The 10,276-nt window shown below is 44.4% G+C and overlaps 1 pseudogene; it reads right to left on the minus strand.

Annotated features, from left to right (window-relative positions):
* Positions 1–4,002: 4,002 nt before the first annotated feature.
* LOC147123084 (uncharacterized) lies at positions 4,003–4,896 on the minus strand (annotated as a pseudogene).
* Between the last annotated feature and the right edge of the window lie 5,380 nt (positions 4,897–10,276).

Here is a 10,276-nt window from a genome sequence, read left to right on the forward strand (position 1 = left end):
GAGCGTTAGTGTGAAAATCGCAGGGAAAGAGCCATTCAGTTTTAAACTGCTGAAAGACAGAAAAAAATCAGCCTGAATTTCAAAGAAATAGTCGAGATTAAATATAAAGCCAATTTTCACAGTCTCCACCAGGTGGGAACAGTATGGTGACGCTTCAAAAGTGGCAAGACTGAACATACCGCCCTGTTCCTGCAGCCAATCCACCCGTTGTCAATTCCACTAAGGCCTTCACATGGGCAGCCCAAATGCCTGCCTGTTTCTAGTAAGAGTCTACATAGGACCCTGACGCAATTCTGAGGTACCAGTGGGTGATGTATATAGTCCTCTCCTGACTTTTTTGTGGGGCCAGAAGGAGCAAGCATTTCAATGGAATAAAAACCGAGTGCATTTTACAATGGGCGGGTGATCCACTCTGACAGACTACCACCCAGATGGTGAAGAACAAAAGTTACCATTCTTTTACATAGAAACATAGAAACATAGAAGATAGGAGCAGGAGTAGGCCATTCAGCCCCTCGAGCCCGCTCTGCCATTTAATGAGATCATGGCTGATCATCCAAATTCAGTACCCTGTCCCTGCTTTTTCCACATATCCCTTGATCCCTTTAGCCTTAAGAAATATATCCAACTCCTTCTTGAATATATTTAATGAATTGGCCTCAACTGCCCGGTGCAGCAGATAATTCCTCAGGTTCACCACTCTCTGGGTGAAGAAATTCCTCCTCATCTCTGTCCTAAATGGCTTACCCCTTATCCTTAGACTGTGACCCATGGTTCTGGAATCCACCGCCATTGGGAACATCCTTCCTGCATCTAGTCTGTCTAGTCCTGTTAGAATTTTATAAGTTTCAATGAGATCCCCTCTCATTCTTCTAAACTCTAGTGAATATAAGCCTAATCGACCCAATCTCTCCTCATACGTCATTCCTGCCATCCCAGGTATCAGTCTGGTGAATCTTCGCTGCTCTGCCTCCATGGCAAGAACATCCTTCCTCAGATAAGGCGACAAAAACTGCACACAATACTCAAGGTGTGGTCTCACCAAGGCCCTGTACAACTGCAGCAAGACATCCTTGCCCCTGTACTCGAATCCTCTCGCTATGAAGGCCAACATACCATTTGCCTTCTTAACCACCTGCTGCACCTGCATGCTTACCATCAGCGACTTGTGCACAAGGACACCCAGGTCTCGTTACACTTCCCCTTTTCCCAATCTATTGCCGTTCAGATAATAATCTGTCTTCCTGTTTTTGCCACCGAAGTGGATAACCTCGCATTTATCCACATTATGCTGCATTTGCCATGCACCTGCCCAATCACCCAACATGTCCAAATCATACTGGAGTTTCTCTGCATCCTCCTCACAGCACACATGCCCACCCAGCTTTGTGTCATCTGCAAACTTGGAGATATTACATCTAGTTCCCTCATCTAGATCATTTATATATAGGGTGAATAGCTGGGGTCTTAGCACTGATCCCTGCAGTACCCCAATAGTCACTGACTGCCACTCGGAAAAAGAGCCGTTTATTCCAAATCTTTGCTTCCTGTCAGCCAACCAGTTCTCTATCCAAGACAGTACTTTACCCCCAAACCCGTGTGCTTTAACTTTGTACGCTAATCTCTTATGCGGGACCTTATCGAAAGCCTTCTGAAAGTCCAAATACGCCACATCCACTGGTTCTCCCTTATCTATTCTACCAGTTACATCCTCAAATAATTCCAGTAGATTAATCAAGCATGTAATTAATTAATTAACCTTTTGTAAATCCATGTTGACTTTGTCCGATCCTGTCACTGTTTTCCAAGTGCTCTGCTATTACATCTTTTATAATGGACTCTAGAATTTTCCCCACTACCGTTGTCAGGCTTACTGGTCTATAATTCCACGTTTTCTCTCTACCACCATTTTTAAATAGTGGGGTTACATTAGCTATCCTCCAATCTATGGGAACTGTTCCAGAGTCTATAGAATTTTGGAAGATGACCAGCAATGCAGCTACTATTTCTAGGGCCACTTCCTTAAGTACCCTAGTATGTAGATCATCAGGCCCTGGAGATTTATCGGCCTTCAATCCCGTCAATTTCCCTAACACCATTTCCCTACAAATACTGATTTCATTCAATTCCTCCCTCTCATTAGACCCTATGTTCCCCGACATCTCTGGGAGGTTATTTGTGTCCTCCTTTGTGAAGACAGAACCAAAGTATGTATTTAATTGGTCTGCCATTTCTTTGTTTCCCATTATAAATTCCCCTGATTCTGACTGCAAGGGACCTACGCTTGACTTCACCAATCTTTTTCTCTTCACATATCTATAGAAGCTTTACCAGTCAGTTTTTATTTTCCCTGCAAGCTTACTCTCATAACCTATTTCCCCCCTCTTGATTAACCCCTTTGTCCTCCTTTGTTGAATCCTAAACTGCTCCCAATTCTCAGGTTTGCTGCTTTTTCTGGCTAAAATTATACGTCCTCTCCTTGGCTCTTATGCTATCCCTAATTTCCCTTGTTAGCCATGGTTGAGTCACCTTTTTTGTTTTATTTTTATGCCAAACAGGGATGAACAAATTCTGTAGTTCATCCATGCGATCTTTAAATGTTTGCCATTGCCTATCCACCGTCAACCCTTTAAGTAACATTCCCCAGTCCATCCTAGCCAACTCGTGCCTCATGCTGTCATAGTTTCCTTTAGTTAAATTCAGCACCCTAGTCTCTGAGTCAACTACTTCACTCTCCATTTTAATGAAGAATTTGATCATATTATGATCGCTCCTCCCCAAGGGGCCTCGCACAACAAGATTGCTAATTAATCCTTTCCCATTACATAATACCCAGTCTAAGATGGCCTGATCTCTAGTAGGTTCCTCATCATATTGGTCCAGGAAACCATCCCATATATACTCTAGGAATTTCTCCTCCACAGTATTGTTACTAATTTGGTTAGCCCAATCTATATGTAGATTAAAGTCATCCATGATAACTGCTGTGCCCTTATTGCACGCATCTCTAATATTCCATTCAATGCCACCCCCAACCTCAGCATTACTGTTTGGGGGTCTGTATACAACTCCCACTAATGTTTTCTGCCCTTCAGCTCTGCCCACACAGATGAGTATGAAGATGAAGATCAGTGGGAGGATGGTGCAGAGGACATCCTTGAGAAAGAAGAAATTGATGTTTCCCACCACCATTTGCTTCTTCTGAAAAGGGTGACATGCTGGAGACTTGCTTCTGAGTCTTTGCCAGTGCTGTTTTATAGCTAGCTCCTAAGAGATGGATAACAGTCCAACTGGGAGGAGGGAGAGCCGGGCATGGTGGCCAGAGGCCGGACCGTGAGCGGGAGAAGCAGGCCACCACATCGTGGAGCCGGCAACAGTGAGGAGGAGGCCGCGGTGATGGAGCGGCTGAGGGACATCGCATTCCCACTGCCATTGGATGCCATTGAATTGACTTTTTCTGAACATGGCGCTGGAGAATAGCGACGTGTCTCTGTGAGCTCCCACAGCTTATTGTGGGAGTGATCGGGGAGTAAGCATTCCATTGTACTAGTTACATATGGCAAATAAAATTGAAATTGAATTGAATATCCTTCCTTACTATTGTGTTAATCTCCTTTTTAACCAGCAATGCTACCCCACCTCCTTTTCCATTTTTCCTGTCCTTCCTGAATATTGAATACCCCTGGATGTTGAAATCCCAGTCTTGGTCATCCTGGAGCCATGTCTCCGTAATCCCAATTATATCATAACCGTTTACATCTATTTGCGCAGCTAATTCAGCCACCTTATTATGAATGCTCCTCGCATTAAGACACAAAGCCTTCAGGCTTGACTTTTTAACAGTCTCAGTCCTTTTAGAATTATTATTTACTGTGGCCCTGTTTGATTTACACCCTTGATTTCTCTGCCTTCCACTTTTGTTTTTCTCCTTCCTGTTTTTTGCTTCTATCCTTGCTTCCCTTTCCTCTGTCTCACTGCACAGGTTCCCAACCCCCTGCCATTTTAGTTTAAACCCTCCCCAACAGCACTAGCAAATACTCCCCCTAGGACATCGGTTCTGGTCCCGCCCAGGTGCAAACCGTCCAGTTTGTACTGGTCCCACCTCCCCCAGAACCAGTTCCAATGTCACAGGAATGTAAATCCCTCCACCTTGCACCTTTCTTCTAGACACGTATTTATCTGAAATATCTGACTAGCACGTGGCACTGGTAGCAATCCTGAGATTACTACCTTTGTGGTCCTATTTTTTAATTTACCTCCTAACTCCCTATATTCAGCTTTTAGGACCTCATCCCATTTTTTACCTATATCGTTGGTATCTATATGCACCTCGACAACTGGCTGTTCACCCTCCCCCTCCAGAATGCCCTGCAGCCGCTCCGAGACATCCTTGACCCTTGCACCAGGGAGGCAGCATACCATCCTGGAGTCTTGTTTGTGGCCGCAGAAATGCCTATCTATTCCCCTTACAATAGAATCCCCTATCACTATAGCTCTCCCGCTCTTTTTCCTCCCATCCTGTGCAGCAGAACCACCCATGGTGCCAGGAAGTGGGCTGCTGCTGCCTTCCCCCAATAAGCCATCTCCCTCAACAATATCCAAAGTGGTATGTCTGTTTAAAAGGGGGATGGCCACAGGGGTCCCCTGCACAACCTGCCTGTGCCTACTACTCTGCCTGGTGGGCACCCATTCCCTTCCTGCCTGTGCAGCCTTTACCTGCGGTACGACCAACTCCCTAAACGTGCTATCCACGATGTCCTCAGCATCGCGAATGCTCCAGTATGTATCCATTCGCAGCTCCAGCGCCGCAATGTGGTCTGTCAGTAGCTGCAGCTGGATACACTTCCCGCACACATGGTCGTCAGGGACACAAGAAGTGTTGCTGATTTCCCACATAGTGCAGGAGGAGCATGCCAAGTTTGCATTTTGTTCTGAAGCCAACAAAGGAAATGCAATACAGGTTTTAGTGGAGGGGTAAATTAGAGAGGAATGGGTACTGTGCAAGAAGAGAATAAAGACATAACTACTGGGGAAAGCAACTGAGATGGGGAAAAAGGAATTTGGTTTACAAGAAGGGAGACCTCAACAAACAGAAAAAAAATGTAGCGAATTACGGCACCTGCTGCATTTTGAACAATTGCATGTTCGTAGCTCAGATGCCGGGTTCTTGGCTATGGCAAGGGGAGGTTTAAGGGCTGCTAACTGATCCTGATTAGTACCGTCGAGAAGCCTTTAGAGATGACATTCCCGCCCTCAATGTAATCTAGTTAGGAGTGCAACGGTTATAGATATTTACCCTCAGAGGACTTCTTGAATGTAAATTTTTCTAAATGTTCTTTGCACTGTGATTTTTATGGCATTCCATGTCTTGTGTTATGAATTGTAGATGTGGTTTGTAACACAAATAGTTATGTCAGGGGTAGTTTATATTTTTAGCCCTTAGTAGTGTAAGTGGTGGTGTGTGGGGTCAGCTTCACCTCTGACTTATGAGCAGTTCGAATCGCTCCCACTCCCTTGGTTCTAGACCTTGGACTTATTTGGGGGTTGTGATAAAAGTGCAGCAGACAACTGCCTTTTGGTGCAAGAACTTTGATATTTATTTGAGAAAGAAAATACAACACAATAATAACACTCTAGTAAAATGGGGAAATACTTTGACATACACGAAGGAAAAATTACAGTAAATATCTCACCCCTCCCAATCCCACCTTACTAGCTAAGTTAGGCTCTGAAGGACATGGGATAATGCTCACCAAAACGACTCCTTGACAGTTGAGCTGGTTCGCAACTTCGGGGTTTGCTGGATATGTCGGTTGGGACCTGCCAGACCCCGGACGTGGTAGACGACTTCACCTGCGTATCTGGTCAGTCTTCGCGAGTCCGCTGATGCGGTAGGGTGCGTATTGGATCTATCAGGTGAGTACCCAATTTTCTTTGGTTACCAAAAAAGTTTAGAGTCTTTTTGAATAAAATCTTACCCAGGGATAAGTCAGGAATAGTTTGTGGAGTGGAAAAACTTGCGGATCTTCAGTTTCTTTTGAGTTGGTTTCTCGTTGGGCGCGATGGCCCAATATTACCCGGTTGGCTGTGGGTAATATTCGGTTGGTTGTTCCGTGGGGCCCTTGGTGTCGCGAGGTGTCCGATCATGTGTTACTTCTTCTTCTTCTTCTTCGAGAGAGAGAGAGAATTGCTTTGAGATGCTTGCTCCTTGATCTTGATGTTGCTTGACGATGGTTTCTTCTTTCCGATCGAACTGTACTGTACTTCGACTCCGCCTTGCTGAACTTGAATGTCTTTAACTGTTGAACAGGCCTCCAATTATACTAACCGAGGCCTGCTAATCTACACACCAAATCTGTTTAGGATTATTGTTAGATTTTGGTGGGCTCAGTAACATTGAGCTGTGTAAATTGTTTAAGCGGTTTCTGGATGGTTTCCTGAGTTGAAGTAGTTTAAAATGTGAGAAGTGGTTTCGGGATGGTTTTACTGAGCTGTTGAGCTCTTATCTAAATTGTAGTGAATTGTTCTCAAGCTTTGAGTTTCCTGTGGGGCCTGAGGTTCTTTGTAGGTTGGCGAAACGATATGCTTTATGCATGATTTGGATGGCTTCTGTGAGGCTGTTCTTCCGTGGGTCTATTGTTAGCATGTAAATTTCTTGATAGGGGCTGAGTGACGTTTATAGTTCCCCCAGACAGTTTGACTATCTCGAATACTCAAACTGTCTATTGCAGAGGTAGATCCCAAATTCTGTAACAGCCGTTTCCCAAACATGCCTGAACATGTCCTTTTAAAATGCCAAGTCTGTTTCTGATCATGAATCTCCTTGTTAGGCCCAACATGCCCTTTTATCCTCCTGAAGTTTTAGCAAGGGTCCAAAGTCATTTATTTTTAGGGTTATCCTTTTCGTTTGGGGGGGATCTGTTAATTTTGAGAATCCTACAGTCCGCCCTGTGATACTTTACTCGCTAGAGTATCATACTGGGTAAGCAAAATTCCTGATCCCTGAGAACCAACCTTCCCCTGTATATTACCTATCTAAAACCCCAAAACACATATTCCCCTTTGGGTGCAGTGTTCAGATACATAAATTCAGTTACATTCATATCCAAGCATGGAGGGGGTCCAACACCCCTGCACTACTTGGAAGAAAAATATGGTGCATACATAGAAAAGAAAAACACACAGTCACAAACTTTATTTTTAATAACGATTAAGGCTCATCTGATACCTGGTCATAGACTTTATTTTTATGCTTGTCCCATGCTCTCTCATGTTGGGATCGGAGCATTCTGTCCCTCCCCTTGCACTTTGTGCATAGTAAGTAGAAAAGCATACCGAGCTGGCAGACCACTAAAATGTGGGAAGCCATTCTGATCCAAGAAGGGACCTCTATATTTTCAAAAATATCCCACCAGGGTGGAACTACGATATCCAAGATCTTGGCCCCTATTTCGACTGTCTTCTGTTCTAGTGAGTAGAAATGATTTTGTGATATAACAACTACTTTTAGTAGGGCGGTAAGATGTTTGGGTAGAGGGGGAATTTCATAGCCGAAATATGCGACATAGTTTTGCAGTTTGGTGATGTTTTCAGTTGCAGTGAGATGAACAGTGGAGGGTTCAGGAATGGGGACAAGCCGTTCTTGGGCCACTAGAACTTCTGCCTCGGGTTTAAAGCAGAAACTGCTGTCACTTACCGGACACCAGATGTGCTGTCCATGCTGTTAGTGGGCCGCACTTGTGGTGACACAATGGCCCAGAAATTAGGGTCGGGGGCTTGCTGCGGGTGCAAGCCCCCGATGTGCACTTACCTAGCGCGCCGGCCGTTGTGCTCTCGGCTCGCGTGGAATTCCGTTCTCTTGAGGAGCACTCCCGGGCAGCGTCTGACATCACGCCACCCAGGAGTGCAGCCAGCGCGAAGCGTCCAGCGCGGAGTGTAAGTGAGACACGCCCTGTGAGGTTGCATTAGCATAGGACACGCCCCCAATCTTTCTCACAAGCTACAAAGCCTTGTTACATACAGAAGCAGCATGGTAAGTAGGTTCTTTGCATTTTTATGAATCTTTTGGTAACTTTTATAAACTTTTAAATACTTTTACATGAATTGGAAGAATCTTAAATAGTTTTAAAGAGATTTGAAGCAATTTAAAGAGTTTGAAAAGCCCTGAAAGCATTTTTTTCATTCATTTTATTTAATTAGCAAAGTGAAATGGCTGGAATGAGCACAATTCACGTCATTAAAAGAACTCAGAATTTCACTGACGATGACCTCAGCAATCTCCTCAACGAGGTGGAGGCGAAGCGCCTGCACATCATTGGGAATGAGAAGTCCAGGGCGCCGCGAAAAGGACAGATGATAGCTTGGTCAGAAGTTGCCCAGGCTGTCAGCGCAAACTCCACCATTCCACGTACAGCGGAACAATGCCGCAAGAAATTTAGTGACTTATTGCGATCTGTCAAGATTTGTACAGTTATTAGAAAAGTCAACTGTAACATTGCTTTAAATTTAACTGAACTAGTTTTAAAAAGCTATTTAATGCATGTAGTATAGTCAAGTGACTTCTTGGTCCAGTCACCTGAGGTTGCAATAAAATTTTATGGCTTTGGGGCCAGCTCAGAGTCATCTATTGTGCTCTTATCTTGATGCCACTGGTTTGAGCTGTAAAAATTCAATCAGTGAGTCTTCAAAGCATTTGGTGTCCCTGTCTCAAATGCAGGTGTGTGCTTCATATTTTCTGCTTTCATTTTAGAGTAAAAGTGCTCACAACGCCAGAGAACGTGCACTGACAGGCGGCGGTGTTGTCACGCTAAGGGATTTAACCGAACATGAGGAAAGGGTCCAGCAGCTGTTTGGATTTACTAGCGATCGCCCCTCGGCTGATTCTCAATCAGAGATTGTTACACCTGAATGTGAGTTGCGCTGGCCAGCTATACGTTTAAAAATGTTAGGTGTGTGTTGAATATCTGTGATGTGGCAGATCATGCTTTACCTTTGCAAAGGTTTACTGTTTCCTTTCCACAGTTGGACAGCATACCTCTCACACACGGGATGAGCTGTGTGTTGAGTCTGCGGCCACAGAGGGCATTGGGGAAGGGGTTGCTGATGCAGTGAGAGCAGTAAGTGAGGTGGTGGAGGAGCAGGAGCAACTTGTGCTATGTCAGCTAGTGCAAGAGGAGTGTATGGACCCTGCGTTGCTGCACAGTATCTCACCAGCTCCTGGCCCCTCTGGCTCTGTGCGAGTCACTGATGACTGTAGCCCCACAGACAGACACCAGCTTGATACTGCAGCGCAGGTGGGAGGAGCAGAAAGACATTTACTAGAACAGCACTTACAAGCTGAGGTGCAACAGATTGAAGGTTTCAGTCAATTGATGAGTTCTCTTACTGAAAAGGATGTTGACTCTAGAGCCTCTATCAAGCAGGGAATTGATAATCTTGGCATTACACTTAATCAGATAGCATTGCAGTTGGTGGCGCTTAATGAGAATATCATTACGCTATTTAATTCGCATGAACCACATTCTGCTGCCATTACTTTGACTCCTGCATGTAACGATCAATAACATGTCATTCTATAGTGGACACTAGGTGGAGCCGTAGAGCTGTATATAGCTGTATGTATAAGACTACACTACCCAGCTGTATGATATTAAGACTACATTACCCATGAGGCACTAGGCTACCCACAAGGCAGCAGTCAAGATGGAAGCCCCTACAAGATACTGTACAGGTCCACATGTGCTCAATAAAACAACTAGCAAAAGCTAGCTGTGTTCATAATAAGAATGTCTATTTATTAATGAACATAACATGGTACCAGGGTGGTGAAGATCTGCTGAAAATTGTGAAAAGCGACATGGAGAATTTGAAGCCACCAGAGCGTTTGAAACTCACAGGAAAAAATCGACTACAATTGGCAGACTTTTAAACAGCAATTTGAACTCTACATTGCAGCCATCGGATTCAGTACGAAGCCAGACGCAAGGAAGATAATGTTGCTGCTTACGGTTGCAGGCCCACAGGCGATAGAGGTATTTAATACATTTGTATTTAATCCAGTGGAGAACAGAGACAAATTAGACGATGTGCTACAGAAATTTGATGCACATTGTTCTCCCAAAAAGAATGAGACCTATGAAAGATACATCTTCCGCTCTCGGACACAGCAACAAAATGAGACTTTTGATAGCTTTATAACTGATCTGAAACTGAAAGCACAGACATGTAATTTCCCTGAGCTCAAAGCATCCATGATTCGTGACCAGATTGTGTTTGG

The sequence above is a fragment of the Somniosus microcephalus genome, chromosome 2, assembly GCF_052327205.1.
Source record: "Somniosus microcephalus isolate GS21.2 chromosome 2, FLI_Smic_1.0, whole genome shotgun sequence".
NCBI lineage: Eukaryota > Metazoa > Chordata > Chondrichthyes > Squaliformes > Somniosidae > Somniosus > Somniosus microcephalus.